The sequence below is a fragment of the Osmerus eperlanus genome, chromosome 12 (assembly GCF_963692335.1).
Source record: "Osmerus eperlanus chromosome 12, fOsmEpe2.1, whole genome shotgun sequence".
Classification (NCBI taxonomy): Eukaryota; Metazoa; Chordata; class Actinopteri; order Osmeriformes; family Osmeridae; genus Osmerus; species Osmerus eperlanus.
Genome location: NC_085029.1, coordinates 12,729,839 through 12,749,319, shown reverse-complemented (window position 1 = coordinate 12,749,319; position 19,481 = coordinate 12,729,839). Strand labels below are relative to the sequence as shown.

At 43.4% G+C, this 19,481-nt stretch overlaps 2 protein-coding genes across 3 annotated transcripts in view; one reads left to right on the top strand and one right to left on the bottom strand.

Annotated features, from left to right (window-relative positions):
• rgs7b (regulator of G protein signaling 7b) overlaps nucleotides 1-19,481 on the bottom strand; it is a 183,524-nt gene that overhangs the window by 89,265 nt on the left and 74,778 nt on the right. The gene's annotated exons all lie outside the window — the stretch shown is intronic.
• The window catches only part of chrm3b (cholinergic receptor, muscarinic 3b), a 29,395-nt gene that overhangs the window by 3,765 nt on the left and 6,149 nt on the right, over nucleotides 1-19,481 (top strand). The window contains exon 3 of one of the 2 annotated variants that reach the window (XM_062474340.1): nucleotides 3,596-3,705. The gene's annotated coding sequence lies outside the window, so the exon portion shown is untranslated. Of the gene's footprint in view, nucleotides 1-3,595; nucleotides 3,706-3,782; nucleotides 3,799-19,481 lie in introns of those variants that run through there. The other variant, XM_062474341.1, reaches the window with a different exon arrangement.

The following is a 19,481-nucleotide window of genomic DNA, read 5'->3' as shown; positions in this document are numbered from 1 at the left end:
GTGTGTGTGAGAAAGAGGGGAAATGAAAGAGATTGTAAAAATTGATCTTGCCTTCATGCTGAATAATGCTGCTAAGGGACTGACCTCTTTATCTGGAGGTTGGTACTTTCTCATGGAACTGCGGTCTTGGTTTTGAACTCAATTAGAGAAAATGTAGATTATGGAAAGAAATCGCAATCAGTCATTGGCTTTTGCTCACAGCAGACCCAGATCTTAGCATTCAAGGAGGCGTTTAATTGCACTTTTCTGGTCGCACTGGATGAGAAATTCAGATGTGCTGGACATTCTAATTTGGCTGCATTCACTATGTGCTCCATCTCCATTAAAGCAGGGGAGTTCTGTGTGTGTAGACCTGCTGTGAGCCCAGGGCTGTTAAACACAGACATACTCCATTTATGTAGGTAGGTGCTCACGTTGTCAGGTGTTTAACGAGTCAATTCCCCTAAAAGAGGTTGATTGGTAAAAGCATGTGGGAGCCATTTTTGTCATCCTAGCACGTTTCTGCTGTTTGTGAGACATGAATATGTCCCTTGAAGGCACAGTTGTGAGACTTCAAATAGAGAGAAGCTTACCTCATACCATAGCTTATAATGAGCCTGTATTTTTCATATTTGAAATGGTTTATTGTGTTAGATCATAAATCACTGTGACATGACGCGTTTTGTTAAGATGACATTTCTGTAACAGGATGTTCCTGTTGTGTTTATCTTGGGAGGCAACTGTTGCATCAAACAGCAACATAGCAACCATGGCTAAGTGATACACCTATGTGCTGTACACCCTGGCTGCTTCAAGTGCCTCTGCACTTGAGTGACCTGTTAGTTAGTACACCAGGTTATGAAGATTGTGAAAGAAACAGCAGCTTTGGTAGAAATGCCATCGTAGGGCACAGCATGATGAAAGGGGAACCTTTGAACAGGTAAGTAGAAAGTTAAGAATATGATATTGCCTCGAGGATCTGAAGAGAAACTCGTCAAACTCAAGTTTTTGGCCTTTTAAGCTGAACAGAGTCGATAGTGTTTGCAGGGTTTGCTGTTTTTACTGCAGGGTTGAATTCCATCAAGTGAGTTCAGTGAGTTATGGATTTACAGTACATCCACTGTTTCTGTTTCTCCTACTTTATCCTGGGTTACGTAGGCTAAGACAATATGGTCTGCAATCCTTTAAGCTTTACTTTGTACTTCTGGATTGAGTTGTTTCAATTTATGGCAGTTTTGATATTTTGGGACTGAAATTGCGCTGTAAAAATCCCATGCCATGTATAGACGTACACAGTGGTAGGCACTAGATTAACAAGGCCAAGGCACATGACACCAGCCCTTATGAGGGTGAAAACTGCGGTTGAGGCAAGGCAATAAACACATTCACCAATACTACACTGGTTCTTCTGACCTTGAACTAGACAGTGTGGGAGCAGCCCATTATACAGACAGTACAGCATCACCAAGGGTCAGGCATTTCAACTGTTAACCCAATATTTTCAAATGCTACAATGCAGGAGGGATAATTGGTTTTATCCAGCTCTGTTGTTTCTCCTTCACTCGAGTCGTCCTCCCCTGCCAAGCTGGATCAGGGTTCAGGGTTCTGAATCAATTACTGTCTCCCTAGGGAACATGTTTCTTGACCATGCGGCTCTGATAGTTCCAGATGTAATTAGTGCCGTAGCTAAGAGATGGCTATCATAACACCAAGCATGTCCACATTTCGAAAACAGATATACTGGTGGAGGTTTCTCCTGACCAACTGTAATAGTTCAATGTAATGTTATTGCTGTTGGCTGTCTTTGTCTCGGTGACTTGTACTTTGAAACCATGTTGTCGGAGTATATGTCAATGCAGGTCATGGTAACGGGGAAAAAAGGGTCTTAAAAAGGGTTTACTTCCAGGGTCACACACACACACACATACACACACGCGACGCAGAGAAGCTTGGAGAGAATCTTGGCAGCACTGTGGTGCTGAGCTCAACGGTGCATAGAGTCAGGGGACACATCAATTAACGTGGTGGGGTCTGAGGTCCTTAGCTATCAGACTGCACTCCATTAACTGGGCACGCTTGACAGAGCCCAAACAACACTCCTCCAGTGTTTTGACTCTGCACAATCATCCACTGAGCTTCTTCTGCTGTATAGCACACACACACACACACATGCCCACACCAGCGCAGTAAGGCGCTACCTCACAAAAATCCCATACTCTTTTTTTTTCTTCAGTTCATATTACTGAACGCACTTTGTTGGAAATGAGGGCATTATTGTGGAATTGATTGCCTTAAACTAATTTCGCACCTGTAATCACAATTTACGGAACATGCTCAGGCAACTTAATGTTTTTTTATTTCAAAAAGTTGTGCACATTTAACAGAAAAAATGTGCCATTTCATTTGTCTTGATGTGTTTCCATCTTAAAAGCAACTGCTTCTCCTTCATATAATCAGAGTGATTGAGGGGGAAAGGGGCCGGCTTCATTTCATTTTCTATTGTTAATTCGGCATCTGATCAGCATGAACCTGCCAATGTGTTTGGCACTGAAAATGGTAGGGAAAGAAAAATAATTAAGCGTGGCTCATAAATTCTCTGATTGGAAGGCCAGCTTGTGTCTGAAACGACAGTACATTCAATAGAGCGCTGTTACCGATATTAGCTTTGATATTCTGAATCAAGGACTATTGTTTTTGTACATACTGTCTGCATTCCACTGACAGCGGGCAATGTGTCTGTTTTGTTACCAGAGCTGGTGGAGTGCATTTTTATACAAACATCTTCATATCTAACATTTTCAAATATGCATATAAAATGTGTTTGCACTTGCTTGAGTAGGCTGCAAGTGCATGAGAGAGTGAGGGAGAGAGAGAAATGAAATAGAGGTAGAGAGGAGATAGGGAGACAGTGAACGACAGAGAAAGACAAAGAAAAGCAAAAAATGAATAGGGGAACAGAGAGAAGATAACAGAAACAAACTAAACTCATATGAATGTGCTTTCTATTTCAAACAACAGGTTCAAAATGTGTCCCTCAAAGTCCATATTATCCAGAGCCGTGCATGCAGTTGAAACTCATGAGAGACGTTCGTTTTTATTAAAGCATAGCCCCGCAAACCAAGTTCATTTAACTGGCCATCTCTTTATCTGATCTGTCCATCTCTATGGTTGACCCTGAATGACACGCTATCCACAGCAAGGGGTCTGGGGAATATGACTGTCTGGCAATTTTATGACTTCAGAATATTGCAAAGATCCAATAAACATTTTATCAGATTCTTTGTTCCGATAATGTTGGTCTTTAGCATCCCATACGAGTTAACTGTTGATTCAAAAAAGGTTATTTGCATTTCAGATTTCCAGGGGATGCTTTCAAGAATCATAAATTACCTTTTTTGGTGATTTCATGGCTGTAAATCTGGAAATGTAAATACTTTCCAACACGTGATGCATTTCAAAATATCATTTGAATTCAAACCAGATGTCTTTGTTTTACAACGACAATAACCCTGCATAGCTCTGCAACAGGCTTTGTCACCAATGGCAACCACTACACAGTCTGATATGGATGTGTGTGTGTGTGTTTGTGTGTGTGTACTCCTGTTCATTCCTCTAGTTTCTGGTTACAATGAACCAGTCAGATGAACTCGTGACTTTGGGATGCCTGAGTGCTGGACTGTACTCCAATGAGAGATGACTTCACCTGGGAGAACCCTCACACCACTGGTGAGTCACCCTATTCACCCTCACACCACTGGTGAGTCACCCTATTCACCCTCACACCACTGGTGAGTCACCCTATTCACCCTCACACCACTGGTGAGAACCCAACATTCATGAGTTGCTTGAGACATCCTACCAGCAGTACATGAAATGGCCTCACATGCAGTTCACGCCTTAGAACCTCACATGATTTATTTTATAATTTATTAGTAAAAGTCATTTTGAAAGTAAACAACCTTTGTTGTCTGGTAGAGAGCAGTATTAGGATGACAGATACCACTGATAATAGAAGCTCTGTCTGGACAGCCAGAGCTACCCAGCCTTTAGTTTACAGACCACGCTTCACTACCTTGGAATTGGAATCAGCGTTGATTTTGTTCCCTATCAAACCATCAAAAGGCACATTGTACAGAAATAAGCTTTGATGCCTTTAAAAAAAAAAATGAAATCCTGCTCAGTTGGACTGCATCCAGTGAAAGTGACTGATGCTGGAATGTGACAGTGAAAGACAGTGAAAACATAAAGGGTTTTATTCTCACAGTCCATGACTCCTGTAGGGTGTTCTTTTGGTGTGTGTGGGTATGTGTGTGTGTGTGTTGGTTTGTTTACATCTGATAGGGAGTGAGGCCACCTGGTAAAAGAAAGAGCAGAATATTGCTAATGGAATGCAATTTCGCTATGTCTCTAAAATAGCAATCAGATATATTGTATGATCAATGGCTATTGTGTCTGGTCCTCAGCTAGAAGGCCAAACAAATAGAACAACAACCAACCAAAACAAAGGTTCTGTTCAAAGACGTCTATGTACTCTCCTGTTTGTTTCCTCGGATTGCCACAGTATGATGCCTCCTTGGCTGTGGTCAGGTTGTGATGTTTGCTAGATCATTATGTAGCTGGGGTTGCAGGGTAGTGAGGGGCTCACTGCTGGGCTCTGATCTGCAGTCCAGGCTTCATTCAGCTGCTGAGCACAGCAAGGTGGGAAGTCTGTTCATCATAGCATCTCCTACACATACCTGAGCTGAGAGGGCCATACGAGGTGGGAGATCTTTGACTAGCTACCCTTTCCTGAATGGGACAGACTGTACTGTGTGTCCTGGTGAAGATCACCCATGATTCAATTGTTTAGGGCAGTCGCTGATATGGTCGCTCTGTATTGTCCGAGAAATCTGTTTGCCTGTTAAACGCAGTTTTGAAATAGCCTCCAGTACCTGTCTCATAGAAGCCTTTCCTGTCCTTCAGCACTCTGGATGAACGGATTTTAATGGATGATTTTATCACAGATGAACACACCTGAGCGCTTTTGTTAGAGTACAATGACACTAATTGATGCACAATTAATGGCTTATTGTCATGGTGATTCCACTGCTCTCTGTTGATTTTTCTGTGTTGATTCTTCTAATGGATTTCACTCTGGCTTTGTAATAGGACCCCCCCCCCACTGCACTGTGATACTCATCCCCAAGCATGGCAGTGTGTGTGAATGTGTGTGTACCTACAACTGTAGTTTCTGATTAGTGGAACATTTGCATAGTGCCCACATGGATAGTCAGGTGAAACTGAACTTGACAAAATGCGTATTTAGACAAAAAAGAGACAAAAAAACTTCAACTTTATAAACTGGATTGGACCACATACTCTTACTATATTCTATAGAGACTGTGAAAGCTTTATTCATAAGCTAATCTCCATAAGTTCTGCTCTCTCCTTTCCACATTATATTCATTACACTTGAATGTGCTTCCGTAGGGGAGAGGACTCAACAGAACAGTCAACCAGCCAATTCACCTTTGCTCCTTCTGAGAAATCTTTCTAGTGAATCCATGAATTTATAAGCACACCATTTGTCCATGTGATGGGTTCAAATCCCATGACTGTACAACATAGACGGGCAGACAGACAAACACACACACTGGCTACAAGTAAACATATTCAACATATTAACCATGAATATAACCAGGTATCCTCAGTGAGAATACAACTGTGGAATGAATTTTCATTTCTTCATCAGAATCAGAATGTTCCAGACTCCCCTCAGCCCTTTTGCCTTCCTAGTGAGAAGGAAATAGCCCCTTCCCACATATCTTCTGGGCACAGACACAGATAGGAAGCATAAAGAATCTCCCTGGAGTGAAGAAATTAACATACAAATTAACTATCCCTCTTTTATGATTATAGAATTCTAATTTTCAGAAAAAGTTATAATTTTAATTTTTTCTCCCTCCCACCTGCATATCATCATTCATTTAACAAAACAAAAAAAGAAAGACACACTTTGATGTGCTGTGTGCCAGCAGGCTACAACTTAAACAACAAACAAAAGGATCAGAATGTGACATTCATTTTAATTTACATAACATAAAACAAAGCAGTATTCAAATGTAACCTACAGCATTTAATGTAATATGGGTCCTGAGTGGCAGGTTTTCGGAGGCAGATATTTTTAGGACCTGTTTGTCTTGGCTGTCCCCGCAGTCTCCGTTCAACCTGATGTGTGGTGGCCTTCAGACAGAAGACTGGCCTGTCACAGCCAAGAGATGTGACATCATAAAGTCAAGCATCCTTCAGTCAGAGGGAGGAGATCCTCTCTGTACTAGAAATAATGGAATTGACACATTTGAATGGAAATAGGGCTGCATCTAACAGTCCCACTTGCTCATAAACATTCACATTGCTGGTAAAAGGACTTTTAATCATTATTTTCCATATACACAACAGTCTATGGTGGAGTGGAAGACCATTCTACATACAATGTACTTCATCCCGTTTGTCTTCCATTCCTACCTTAACTCACATTCCTCTCTGTCCGCACGTGTGTCTCTCTCCCTCTCTCTATCCCACCTCCCTCTCCCGCTCTCTTTCCCTCAATGACCTCTTTCACACACTTACCTTCATGCCTTCTGTCACATGCATCATGCCGACCCCCACACACATGCACAGACGCGTACACACGCACACACACACACAGTGACATCTGTGTTTGCTCTTTGTCCAGAATCTTTGTCTATTTAATCATGTTGCCGTCGGCTTGCATGTAGAAAAGAATTCAGACGAAACAGACTCTGTACCCACGCATTTAATACTGCTCACGTACACACAGCCCTGCAGTCAACACACATCCTGTTACAGCTAACAAGTGATCGACGAATATCTTTACAGCACGCCTTTGAGCTTCAAAGATCAAACCACTTTGTTTGACCCCAGGCGGAATGACATCCAGCCATCCATCCAGATAGACAGACAGACAGGATTCTAACGGCCAGGGCAGGATGGTAACATTGTGCCTCTGTTCCCACTGCACAGGGGGAAAGTGTCAGAGGTGTACGGTCCCTGCCCTGGCACGGCTCCCAGCCAAATGAGAAAGGAGTCACTGGTAGATGGCCAACATAAATTACAGGAGCTGTTAGATGTTGAAGCTTCGGCATGTCAGCAGAAACTAGTTTGAACTTCGTCCATTAATTTACTTTCTATTAGTTTGCCTTTCTGCCTTCATCTTTACACACATGGACGTCACACATGCACAGCATACGCACACACACACACACACACAGATCGAAACACTGTGGTGGGGAAGCAGTGTTAATAGGAATTAATATTATCCTCTATCCACACATACCTGCACACACACACACACGCGCACACACACACACAGGAATGCAAACTCCACCCCTTGTGAATAGTCTGTATTGATTCCTGTCCAAGTCAGTGTGCTCCTGTCTCTCCCGAGGATGGGGAGTTTGTCTTTGATCAAATTTTCATGACACCTATTTCTCATTATGCATTCCTGACGAGGGAAACCAGGCATGATGTCAAGATAACAGACGCCTGGACTCTGATTCACAACCTTGTCACATGATAGGTATCACTGCACAGATACGGATCACAGCTGCAGATGTAAACGATAACTCTGCGCCAGTTACAGAGATGGAGTTAAAGTCCTATTTTGTAGGGTTGGGATTTACTTGAACTGAGAAATGTGTCTTGCTCACAGCTTAAATGTTTTATGCCATACTTTTTGTTGAAGTGTCCTGGTGTTTCCTTTGTTGTCCCAGTGATGACATCAAGATCTGTCCCTCCGTCTCGGAGTCTATCAACTGGGATACACAGTGTCCACCGGGGAGGACTTGACGTTCTGATGTCAAGCTATTCGTTTCAAGGGCTTCTATTTCGCAAATTAAGAAAGGGTAGAAGGAGAAATGGTTGCCTATAGCAACGCTTATCTTAATTTCTGGTTATTAAGTGTCAACTAGCCTTCTGGGAGCCCCTGGATCTCTTCTCCACGTCCTTGTTCGCATGTGAATCCATGCCGAGAAGGAGCAGCAACTAAGAGAGGACATTCTGAAGACAGATTTGATGATTCTGGCTTTAATTAGTATAGCCTGTATTAGTGATGTCATCTATTCTTTACAGGCTATGCTAATCTATGCCAGAATCAGCAATGCAATGGGACCACAGGACTCAACAACCAGCTCTGTTTTAGTGGGGCATTCATTTGATCAATGTTTTACGCATCAATGACTATACACATGAGATGGTGAGACAGGCAGACATGCAAGCAGGTAGGTAGGTATGGAGTTTTCCATTTACAAGTCTAACCTTTCGAAGTGTGTACACTGGGTCATCCAAGACTGTGTTCTCTCTGGGTGTCCCAGCCCACTCTGAAGATCTGAATGTCAGATTTAATTCCACGCCCCCCCCCCCCCCCCCCCCCCACCCCCCCAGGGAGGGAAGCTACCTCACAGGGAGCCCAGACAGCCAGGAGACACACCTCAGTCTACTCTCAGGTGGAGCATCAGACCAAAACAACCGCTTTTAATAAACAATTGGAGAAGCCAGGATGCTCTCTAGCTGAGACTCATAAGCCCCGAATGCTAGCAGTGGACCATGATGAAGGCGACTTGGTCTGCGCTGGGCTAGCTTTTTTCCTTTGTGGTTTTGACACACAGTAAGCGTTTTAAATTACACGAGGTTATTAAAACCCCTCAATGATCCATATACTGCATGCCTTATGGTGACGTTGTCGCTCAGTGAAATGTGTGCTTCCAGAACACCTCTCGAATGAGACACCCTGGTCCAGTCCAAATAAGGTGCCTGGTTCTGGAGTCCAGGCCTGACCCGTCCAGGCTCTCTTATCACACTCATCTCGGTTTCATTGTTTTGCGTCGTAGCCAGAGGTAGAACAAATAAACTCAAACACTGCATGAATGACTCCGATTTCATCCAGGCATACTAATGGACCCAAACCACATTTCTCCTTCCCGCTGTTCTCCATGGTCCTCGTCAACCTGAGGTGTTACATGGAGTCACAGGCTCGCAGACTGTTCCTTCTCCAGCCATCTCCAGCTGTGTGGCTGTGTTGTATTGTCATGGTAATGGCGTCCCTGTGCCGTCTGATCTGGCTCTCTGATGCTGGACCATGGGGATGTTTGATTGGCTGATTGGGGGGTCTGTGAGGCTTCCATTTGACAAGCCTCGACTCTGATTGGAACATCACTGCAGGGAGGAGAGAGCAGAAGCCATTACATCTGAAGAGCTGGATATTTATAGGAGGATGAGTTCTATTGACGACTAGGCTTCATGATTTGTACCGTTGATGCTTTGCTGGTTAGAACTGGAACCCATCCTGCAGCTCCTGTCTGGATGTTCATGCATCACAGGTCTAAAGTTCTCCCTCAGGTTTTGGAAAGAGGATATCTGTCTGAGCAATGCTTTATAGTTATTACCCCTCTCCAACAGTCAAATTTTTCAAATTTGTAATTCAGTTTTGTTCAATGATTGATAACTGATTATAATGTGTTTCTGTTATTATAAATGAGATGATTTCATAGTCATAATGGGGTTGAAATACCAACATAGAAATATTCATTAACAGTTATACAGTTGTAATAGTCTTAATGTTGATTGTTCTGATACTGAGAAGTACCAAATCCATTAAACTTAAGGATACAATGAGGGGGTCTCTTGCTGGTGCCATAATAATTTCCCCTCATTGAGATGTTTTCCATCACTCTAGTATCAGACACACACACAGACACACACACCATCTCATAATTAACCACTGCCAGGATGGAAAGCTTTTCTGTTCTGTCCTTTTACCATGATTTCCATATCCATCATGGAGTTACGTGTCAGACCACTACAAAAGGACTGTCAGGTCCATATGCTATTATATGAACAGGCAGGTGTGGGTGTAAGCAGGAGGGTTCTAACTTGAAGTTGTGTTAGCTCCCTGAATTGAAGACTAAGCTTCATCTTAGGGGAATCATAAATAGGGCCAAACAGCATTTCTTTACTCACAGCTGTGGAATCTAGGATCTAGATGAGATGTTAACGCCTTGCTTTTCGCGAAACGTGAGTGGAAACAACCATGTGAAAATAGTTTCTATATTTCATCAAATACAACCTGAAAACCCCAAAATACAGGTGTACAGGCGAGTTGGGATTCAAATCCCATCAGTCACAAGTTCTAGAGACATGATGGAATGTGACCTTAGTTTAGATGCCCTAGGGAACACCATGGTGTCTGCTCTGTGTCTGCCCTGTACTGCAAGAAGACTGGGTCCTCCACAGATAATCACATTCAGATTGGATCCTCCTCTTGTCGGTGATAGGTATTATACTCTATTATAGATGTAGTCCGTTACCCCTCTTTTACATTTGCTCAGTGCTTCCATCATGGTAGAGGAGCACGAGAGAGAGAGAGAGAGAGAGAGAGAGAGAGAGAGAGAGAGAGAGAGAGAGAGAGAGAGAGAGAGCGGCACACACTTGCTTCCTGCATCACACACTCACACATGGATACTCACACACTCATACACAGACACTTGGTACACACACGCGCATACATGCTCACACTCACTCACACACATGCATTCATACACACACAGCCACCCGCACACGCTCATGCACACACTGATGTAGTAAACATACACTGTCGCACGTGCACACACTCCCACGTACACACATTCACACACGCACTGTTCTTCTCCAATTTGAAAGGAAGTCTCCTGTGCCATGTTGTCCTTTTGACGACGAGCCACCAAGCATTCAGACAACAGCAGCCACAAGGTCATCTTCCCTGATCAGCAGTGTCACTGATAACAGTCCTTTTTTGCCCAACGAGCTGGAAAATCTCAAACAACCCTAAAGCCTTCTATCTTTCTAATTTCCCTTCCACTTTATGTACACAAAGGAAAGGTCCCATCTGGGCCGGCTTTCAGCCTCAGAGCTCTGCTATGCAAATGCTGAAGCGACTGATGGTGGGCATTGTGTGGCCGTCAGCTCGGCCTGTCCACCTCAGACACAGACTGGGGACGGGGTCAACACTCTCCTCCCTGAGGAGGATACTCCTCGCCAACACAAACTGCTGTGCTTGATAGAATCATGACAACGTTTAAAGCCACAATCCAGAGCTTTGTTTCGGTTCAGTGGGGGTCCCTCATCTGCTTATGACTGAATCACTAAAAGAACTTTGTCTCCAAAGCCACAATGTGACTTTTTATAATGGCCCACTGACAGTCCTCGTAACTGGGTCAATAGCATGGTAAACGGCAGTGTAGACACAGTCCTTGTCTATGGACAAGACTTCTTTATAACGGCAATAGTAGATAATGGTTCCGGTATTGCTTGCTTAAGATAGATTACTGTTCAGTTAATTATAGTATATGTAATGTATATGTAATGACAGACAGGATACAGCAGGCTAGTGGCTATGACTCACTCTCACTAGAGCAAGCGCCAGTGAAAGTTATCTAGACTAGGATGTCCTGTTTACAGGAGGGTTACCGTAACACATCTCCTGTCGCATGGCTGCCACGAACAGCTCAGCAGACAGATCGAAACCATCCATGAGCCCCTGGGTCCTGGGGGCCTGCTTCTGGAAACTCCAGCCCACCACTGTCATCTCAGAGAGGGATAAAATACTACCCCAAACACCAAGCCAAACCACCAAGACCGCCTGGCTCTGCATTCACACAGACTGAGTCAAAACAGGGTCCAAGGCTTTCATTACCAAATATACTTTTTTTTCCTTCATCTGTTAAGTGCCGGTAATGACCTTTCTTGTAGTACGTCACCGTGGCATGTGGTTTGGGTCGCTAGGTTTTGATATATAGACCAGGAGGTGGGTGATTAGCTGTGGCGGACAGAGTTAAACCCACTCAGGACGCCTTATCCATTCCAAATATTGACCAAAGTCGTTTGTGAAGGAACAAGGGTGTGACGTCTTTACCAAGAGTCAACAAAGCAGTCAAATGTTATTTCTATGGAAAAAATACCCAAACTGACCTCATATAGCAGGTTTGGTTACAAGATGGATCCTGGAGCACTGTGTAACCCCTCCATCCAACACTACGACACCTATTTATTGGGATGGCTAAGGGTGGTCCATGTTACCTTACGACTCAGGGTTAAGCACTACACTACCATAAGTAACTTGTATTGCACCAAAATGAACATTTACTCTTTCTCACTAAAGTTCAGCTTTTGATCTAATATCAGCCGTTGGTTGACAGGTTTTGGTTGAGCTCCTACTACCTCTCAAAGTGGAATCGCCTTCTGTCTGGTTCCACACTTACAGACACACTCAGTCTTTCTGTCTGGTTCCACACTTACAGACACACTCAGTCTTTCTGTCTGGATACACACGTACAGACACAGTGCCAAACATCCTGTCTTATCCTTCTCTTGCTGCCCTGGTGTTGAGGTCTTCAGAGATAGTTCCTTGTTTTTCTCTTCTTATCTGACTGTCCTCCGTCCTGTTCTCCTCTGTTTAGCAGTAACAAGATGGCAGACACCTCCCTGTTGGGGAAGATGAGAGAATTAAATGGACGTCTCCCTGAGGATGTGGAAGTGATGTATGTTGGCTCATAATCTGTATGCAGCCCCTAGTCTCTCCTCCATTAAGGGAAAGCCTCAGAGCCCTGCATCGCTGGGGGCTCCTGGGTCTGAGTGTGAGTGTGTGTGTGTGTGTAAGTGTGTGTGAGTGCGTGTGTCGGAGTGTGTTGGTGTGTGGTGTTTATCTCTCAAATGTTGGGGGAACAGATAAATGTGTAGCCCCTGATCCTGAAGGGTCTTTCTGGGTTCTCTCAGAGCTGAGCCCTTCTCCTGGTTGCTTCTATTTAATGACAAGTCTCACGCATTGTGCTGCGGGAGTCTCAGGCAGTCTCACCCATTGTGCTGCGGGAGTTTCAGCCCTCTCTGGATGGAGGTCAAGTTCGAAAAACCTCTCTATTCAGACTGGATAACATTAATTGTCTCTCAGTCTGCGGTAAAAGTATTGTTTTGTTCAGTGGGCCTCTATAACATCTATTTACTGTAATTATCTCTCTCACACTGTTGGCTACTGCATAGAGGCTTACAGAACTGCTACAGATTTACAATCTTCACAGAAAACAGGAGGACTATCCCCACCCACGCACCCCATGCCTATCACCCCTCACTGTTTCCCCCCACCTGCAGGTGTTGCACTCGCAGCTGGCAGCTGCCAATCAAAATGATCCTGTTGATTTCTGCTCTTATGAGGGGACATTGCGTTTTGATTGGTGGACAGGCTTTCCTAAGTGTTCTGTCGTTCTCCATCCTCCAGTGTGGGACTTCTGAGTGAGGCAGTGGACAGTTACAGTCCCATTAATCAAGCCTGTCTACCACTGTTAGTTACTGTGTCAAGGCATGGCTTTAAACACCCATACACATGGTGTTTGTGTGTGTGTGTGTGTGTGTGTGTGTGTGTGTGTGTGTATTTAGAGATGTTTTGAGCTTGCTGCATGTGTGAGTGTACTGTATAGTTAGCCCAGCTGGGTGAAACTGAACAGACATGTACTGTAGGTTTACAAGGAGCTTAAAGGAGCCTGGTGAGACGGTTTTAAAAGACTGTAAATGCATTCTTCAAGAATAGGCCAAACCTATAAACCTACAACCAAGTAAAAATAACAGTCCAGACAATAAATGTATTTTTTGTTAAATTGTCAGTTATGACACTCACAATTGGTTAAACCTTGAAATACAGTTGTGACAAGACAATTTACTCTTTGTTATATTTCTACTCTTCTCCCCTCTTTGACACTCACGATTTGTAAAATTATGTCTTTGACTTGAATTTGTCCACTTTGTCACGTTTACAGGCCCTTTTCCCCCTCTCCGACGTGCAGATGATTGGTTGAATTTCCACAGGAAGTGTTGAAGGATGTTAAAAGGGCTCTGTGAGATGTCACAGTGTGTGCCGTGACATCCTGTGTTCCACTTCAGGAGAGTTGTTGATGTGTCTTTATACATCAGTAAATGGGTCTGGCTGCCATAATTCATTAGAGTGAGCCTGACACGGTCCTCCCTCGCCAGCTCTCTCACCTAGTGCACCCCCTACAGTGCTGTCGGTCCCTAAGCAGTGGAGAGAGACAGCTGCCTGAGTCAGGGGGAGGTTGGGGGGTGGGAGGGTGGAGGACTGGGGGGGTTTGACAGACAATTTTTGCATATCCCACAGGTGGAGTAAAATGTCAAAGGACATAGAATGAAAAGCACAGAAACGTTCCCCAAAGTCTATGGCACTCTGTCTGAAGCTAAACGTTGAAAAAAGTCTTTGTTCGGCTACATGGGGATAAAAAACTGCAGCGTGATGCACCTGCCCAAAGCATTCATCAGACTGCTGCCAGTTCATCAGTCCTCACCAGAACATGTCTGTCTGGCTTTGTGGCCAGATGTGACACTGAAAAGTTCTCAATATTTTGCAGATAAAGTGCTAAAGGGAACTCAGCCAGTGTGTGGTTTTAGCACTGTTTATGCTCAGTGCTCAAGACTTGATATATTGGTTTTTATTGGTGAATTGTTCAACATTTCCGCCTTTTTGATGTAACATTTTTAAGAAGACATGAAATAAAATTCTGTCTGGAAATTCTCTCTTTGTATCTCTTTCTTGCACTCTTTCTCACTGTCTCTTACTTTCCTCATCTGTCTACATTTCTCGATAACAGACACAAACACACGTACACCAACAATTTCTCTCTTAATTTTGCAATCAATTTCAATTCCATAGAATTGCTCAAGCATCTCATCTTGTAACATGTGGGTCTCCTCGCTTCGCCTCCTCAGTGGGCCCTGGCTGTCTCGCAGGTCTTTGAATGAGATGAGAGTGTGCTGCAGACTGTTTGAGGTTATCCACTTCCTCTGTTTGTCTGCCAACCTACGGGGAGAATGACTTCCTGGAAAGGCTGAGATAATGATTCTCAATCAAAGGAACGGAGCGAGAGAAAAAAGGAGGAACAAAAGAGTCGAATGTGTGTGATTGTGTGTGATTCCTTCTCTCCATCTGGCTCCTACTTTAGTGTGTGGTTCAGAGTTTTAAAACAAACACTTTTTGGCATGGCGTGGGCAAACTTTGACACATTCTGATTTCATGACTCTGTCTTTGATTCCAGTTTATGTTGCACCATTCCATGTCAAATGCTATGTTACGTATATACCATGGAATGAAAGTCTACCTGTCAGTTTTGGAGCCGTGCTAAATCCTCAAATTGATGTTATGTTAGAAGCTGCCTCAGGGTTCCTGGTGCTTCGCATGTCTGGACAATTAAATTATGATCTGAAGGTCATTTTGAAAGTGAAGACAAATTGCAGAGGAAATCTTATTTTTCTGTTAATCTGTTCCAATCTGATGTGCAAGGGTTGTCTATAAAAATTTAATTATAGCCATAAAGTTACAAACAGCACTCCTCCAATGTTAAAGTGCTTCTCATAATTCTTCCAGACTTTGTAGATAGCATTTAAGATGCTTTTTAGAGAGGGGTTGTCATATAATGGAGCTTTAGTATAAACCAGCCTGGTTACACATTAATTATACATTTCTGCATCTTTGTTACACCTGCGAATCTTCGGTTTGTTTGTTTGTTGTTATTCCCATTATTTAGTTAGATTGAGATCCTGTTGTACCCTACTACTCTGATGTGGGATTCAAATCAAACGGATACAGTATCAGACACTTCCACTTGTGTGCATGCTCCCTTCTTTGATCTGAGTGTTTTACAGGGCTATGTAACATGGCTGTATTATACAGAGGCATTAGAACTACATTTAAGTTGTGTTATGGTGCATCATTTTCATGCATAATTGAAAATATAAATCACCCACTCCTGTGATAAAACACCTCCTTTTCTTTGAAGCCGGTCGTTTTGTTGTCCACGCGTGCATATTTTATGGGACAAAGGCTTTATTATCTAGACCATATGCAAAGTAGGTAGCTGTTTGAGAGCGTCACTATGATTATACACAGGTTGAGCAAGGTGACTGAATGTTCTGTAATGCAGTTAAGTGTGAAGAGTCTTGATATTATGTTCAGAGTGAGAGTAACGCAGGCTAAAGTAGTACACTCAAGGCCCAATAGCATTATTCAAGCTTTTTATGACACACAATATTAATAAGCTACAAATAATTAATATTTAGAGCAATGCCATGCCTGTCTGTCATTTCGATTCTCTATGATACTGGTCTGGCTGGAACGACCTATTTCAGATCGATAGACATATTGATATTGGTGAACATTATTGCTATGGGTGAAAGCACATTTGACCCTCCATGATGGGGTTGTAATGGTTTTTGGCTGAAAGCCTCCGAACTTCAGATGAGACCCTGTCTAGGACACTGTCAAGGAATTTTATGAATGACAGTTGAAACACTAAACCATGATTTCTCATTCAGAGCTCTTTTTCATGTGTCATGATGCTCAGGGTCAAGGTTTGCTTTGGGAGGGAAATATCCCACAATTACTTCAAAAAGGCAGAATCAATACCAAGGACAGTTTGTATAAACTGTCAGTTTGTACTGACGTCCTGCTGACTGCTGTCTTCAGTGCAGACATGACATACTGAGTGCTCTCTATATACATGCTACAGAAGCCAGTCCACCGAAGAGGAAATTGCCATCATTATCCAGAGACCCACCAGACTGCCTGTTAATTGGAAACAACCATTGAAGTGGCTCAGTCTGACCTTTACAGCAGGATCTGAACTATCAACCTTACCTCGTCATTCAGTTAGGTTCTCTAGCGGTTATACCTGCAGTTGGACTATGAGCTGCTGCTCTTCCCTCTTCCTCCCTCCCAGTATAAAAGGTTTTCTTCATATTCCATCAGGCTCGGATGAAAAAGCTTTCCCTGGATCAGCGTCAGAAATAAAACGTTCGAGGGAGTCGTGGTTGCTAGTCCCTTTTTTTCCTCATCTGTTTGGCTACACAGCCCACCTACCTACGTGCAGATATGCACATCCTCCCTTCCTCAGACAATTGACCCGCAAAGCCAATTTCAGACCAGGGCACAAGGCCCATTCGCCCGCAAGCCTTCATGAATGCATGCAACTGATTGGAGGAGAGAAGACGGCAGATTTGTCATATTGATGGCTGGAGCCCTGGGCTGGTTGTTACTGACGTTCTGCAGGGAGGATAGTCTCACGGCCCTGTCCCTCTCCTGGATGGATTGTAATTCATTTAAGAATTATATTCGGCCTGTTCCTGTCACAATTAAAAGTTATGCGTCTGGGACCAGCTGGCTGGAGGAGATTCAGCTTAACCTGAGCTGATGGGGACTGAGAGCGTATGAGTCTGTGTGTAAGTGCACGTGTTTGTGTGCAGGTCACATCAGGACAGAGAGGTGGGAGATGGGAATAACAATGTTCCTGAAGATATGAGGAGAATGTTAACTGTCACTTCTGTTTCAGCATCTGTAGCCAGCCTTAGTCACCGATCTGCAGTCATGCTCTCAACCTGTCTTTGTCTCTCACTGGACTTAGAGCTGCTGTCACTTTAGCCTTGGTCAAATATGGCTACCACAGCCTGTCAGAACTCTGAATATAGATCTGAATACATTATCCCAGTTTGGACAATAAATACAAGTTGGCCTTCACTAGTGACTTCACTTGCATTGTGAGTCATTGGGTAAACTATTGTAGAGAGTTTAAGGTGAAAACAAAATATCAATGTGCCATTTTATAGCAGGTAGATGAATGTCTGTCTATTGTACACTTTGAAGAGTTTATTATTCCGTATCATTTCTTATTCTACAGCACTCACAGAAAGGGTCTCACCTGCTTCACTAAGAGAGTTGATGGTGTGGCCATTTAGATTCCATCATAATGGATCTGCAATTTCTCTAAGTGGGAGAGTTTTACGTTTTGAGCCAGCAACAACACACTTTATTCCAAAGTATACTTTAACAGGATCATACTGACAAAGTGGAGCATCAAAGATGAACTGCTCTGACCTCCAATTGAGGTAATGAATGGACTTTTTAAAATTATATTTCTAAATGCCTTGGACTGTATTGATACAGATTGCCTGTATTATTCATGACTGGTGATTCATGACTGGTGACACTTGTGGCATTAGATGTTCTCTGACTTTAACTGTTGAGGTAGGCTGAGTTTCTGAAACTAAAATGGCTTTGCCTTAATGTAAGTGTCAAAAACATCAATGGAACAAAACAGATTTCAAATGTGGACACCCCACTGCTTCCGCTAATTTAATTATATGAGGAGAACTCATAGTGAAGCACAATGCCCTTCCAAAACATAATGTTTTTTTTTCTTCATGTTCGCCATACTTAGTCCCTCAGCGCTGTCCCTGCAGCTTGAGATTCAACACACCAGCTGGCTGTTTTCACCAACACTTTCAGCTTTTAGAAATACATGGAGAGGATTTCAAACTCCTGCCTGTTGACATTAGTCTTTTTTTCTGCTCTTTCTCTCTCACACTGTCTGAACTGGCTAATAGAGAAAGAGAAAGAGACAGAGAAAGAGAGAGGCTAAGGGAGAGAGCAAGAGAGAGAGAGAGAGACAGAGAGAGAGAGAGAGAGAGAATGAGCAAAAGAGAGAGTAAAATCACACGAATGCGATGTGCCTTATATTCCAACCCAAGGCATGCTGCCCCTGGTAGATAAACAGTAGAATGGGGCTGTAGACCAGTTTGTTTGGAGGGGGGAATTGAATTGCCGGTGCAGTCTGGTGTGTCTCAGAGGAAGCTAAAGAGAGGAACAGAACCAGAAAAAGACCTTTCTCTCAATCTTTCTCTCTCTCTCTCTCTCTCTCTCTCTCTCTCTCTCTCTCTCTCTCTCTCTCTCTCTCTCTCTCTCTCTCTCTCTCTCTCTCTCTCTCTCTCTCTCTCTCTCTCTCTCTCTCTCTCTCTCTCTCTCAATCGTTCTCTCTCTCTCTCTCTCTCTCAATCTTTCTCTCTCTCTCTCTCTCTCTCTCCTTTTCTCTCTGTCTCTCTAACTCTCTCCCCATAAATTTGTCTTTGCCTTTTTTAAGATGTTGGGCTATAGAAGTACTACTACCAGCTTTCTGTGTCAAAACAACAACGACACAGTTATAACAGACAGGCCTGTCTAACTATGTTAGTGGTCTTCAGAAGGTGTGTGGGTGTGTAGAAGCATGCTTGCAATGTGTGTGTGTCTCTCTGAGTGTGTCTATGTGTATTTTGAAAGTAGCGCTTTGATCCTTTGAAGTGAGATGGAACTTGAAGCTGTCACTCTCTCTGACACTAATCTTCATGGTGGGAAGTCGAAAAATTGAGTGATAGAGAGACAACCAAAGTTCAGACGAGTGACAGGGGGTAAGGGTGGAGGTATTTAGATATCACTGACATGAAAGGAGAAACAGAGAATAAGAGGTCAGGAGAGATGGACAGAAGATTGACAGGAGGGTGAGATGAGTAGCACGTGTTATGCCGATCTAGATGGAATCTGCCTGGTGACATTGGTGTCATTTTGCTCCTTTGCGGTTAGCAGAGTGTGTGTGTGCTGGGGAAGTGGA